Genomic DNA, 2,500 nt, shown 5'->3' with positions numbered 1-2,500 from the left:
AATTACTCAATACTTATTGTAGAGTACATATTTGTTATACTTTCAGAAGAAGTGACTTCGAAATTTCGGCCGGCGATAGTTAGCAGGCCGAAACGTGCGCCACGAGCTTTTGAGATGATTCAAGAAAATAGCTGATATTCAGAAAACGTCTTTTTTAACGCACTGATGCATGTACGCTTCCTTGTGACTGAGTGCAATGCGTGCGCTCTTTATTTTAATGTAGTTATAATAGTCGGTTTTTACATGATAAAGCTTTTAAAAAGCCAATGGCGTCTGTACTCTAACACTTGTAACGTTTTGTCTGTGTCCTATGGTTCTACAGTTTGAAAATCGTTGCTTCAAGTTACGGCCCGGGGCTTAAAATTATGTTGCTTTCCTTTTGATATGTACTACAGAGAGCTGTAGTTATTGTGCAACCCCAGGCATACGTCATCCAAGAGATGCGCTCAAAAACATTTCAACCATGGCCTTCTCATTATGGTCTCTGCACATTGTATCGAGAACCATATCAACAAAGGTGTCGTTCTTCTTATTTTAAGATGGCACAGAGTTAAATTTGGCTGCTATTTCTAGTAACTCGAACGACACATAGAGGTTCTATAGTCGGTGCATTGGGATTTGTATTGGAGGAGCAGTTGATATTTTGTTGGCAGGAGTGGCTTGTGTAGCGGGAAGTTTGCTTCTCAACCATATGGTTCTGGGTTCAGTCCCACTGGGTGGCTCCTTGGGCAAGTGTCTTCTACTATGGCTCCAGGCTGACCAAAGCTTTGTGGGTGGATTTGGTAGACGGAAACTGACAGAAGCCCATCGTATGCGTGTGTGCGTGTTTCCGTGCGTGTGTGTGTACGTACGTACGTGTGTATGTGTGTTTGTGTCTATGCTTGTCCCCTACCACCACTTGACAACCAGTGCTGGTGGGTTTACGTCCCTCTCACTTAGCGGTTCGGCTAGGGATACCGATAAAATAAGTACCAGCCTTAAATAGATTAAAAAAACAAAGTGCTGGTGTCGTTTCATTCGATTACAAATTCTTCAAGGCGGTGCTCCAGCATGGCCGCGGCCAAATGACTGAAACAGGCAACAGATAATAGATAAAAGATACACAGTTCCCCCTCTTCCCTTCACCTCAGCCCGTTTACTAAAAGACCTTACGTCACAGTAAGAAAGCCGTGCGTAGGAAAGAGTTTCGGCGGCGGTGGCGGTGGTGGTGGTGGTGGTTGAGTAACAGGTGACAGTAACGTGGAAGGGGGGACAAAAACGCTCAGCTCCCTCTCCCCCCGCCGCCTATACCCGACTAATCTCTAAGTGCAGCGTTTGCTTTAAATACTTGATAATGCACGCATGCGCACATACACGTATAAGCACACATACAATCACGTATACACACGTAGACACACATGTATGCACACTTGTATACATACTCGTACGTACATCTACACGGAGATAAATGACAGATCTGTCTGCCTTGCTTGCCTGCCTGCTTTTCTATCGTCTGTTTATCTGTCACTGTGTTCGTCTATTTATACACCAGTCCATCTATCAATGTCTATCTGTCTGTCTGTCTGTCAACCTGCCTGCCTATCTGTCAGCCTGTCTGTCTATCTATCTATCTATCTATCTATCTATCTATCTATCTATCTATCTATCTATCTATCTATCTATCAATGTATCGATCGATCTATCTATCTATACCTACTCATACAATATATACATACATACACATACGTATTCATACACGCAAATATGCATTCATACACACACATACATACACTATTTCACTAATTTCAGTCACTGGGCCGCGGCCATACTGGGGCACCGCTTTTAAGGGTTTTTAGTAGCCCATATTCACTTTTGTGTTTATATTTCTTGTATACATTTTATCGAAAACTACATATGGAACATAATGTGACACAAACAAACAATACCGGGTTTTAGACCTAAAAATAAACATAGATATACACGTATATATACATACACACACATACATACATACATACATACATACATACATACACACACACACATACATTCATACGACATGCTTCTGTACAGTTTCCAAGTCCTCGTTGCTCAAGGGGCTGTGCAATGGAATCGAACTCGGAACCGCGTGATTGTAAGTCGAGCTTATTAACCATACTGTCCAGCTCCCGCCTCCTCTCTCTCACACACACTTGAATGTATGCGGTGCTGTAGTATGGCCACTCCTCTCAACTAAAGCAGATAATAGAGTATATTCTCTTATTCTTTTACTTGTTTCAATCATTTGACTGCGGCCATGCTGGAGTACCGCTTTCAGTTGAACAAATCAACCCCAAGACTTATTCTTTGTAAGCCCAGTACATATTCTATCGGTGTCTTTTTACGGGGACGTAAGCACAACAACATCGGTTGTCAAGCGATGATGGGGGAACAAATACAGACATCCCCCCCACACACACATAAATATATATATATATATATATATATATATATATACGACGAGCTTCTTTCAGTTTCCATC

Source organism: Octopus bimaculoides, chromosome 9, assembly GCF_001194135.2.
Source record: "Octopus bimaculoides isolate UCB-OBI-ISO-001 chromosome 9, ASM119413v2, whole genome shotgun sequence".
NCBI classification, from domain to species: Eukaryota; Metazoa; Mollusca; class Cephalopoda; order Octopoda; family Octopodidae; genus Octopus; species Octopus bimaculoides.
This window is presented reverse-complemented; position numbering follows the sequence as displayed.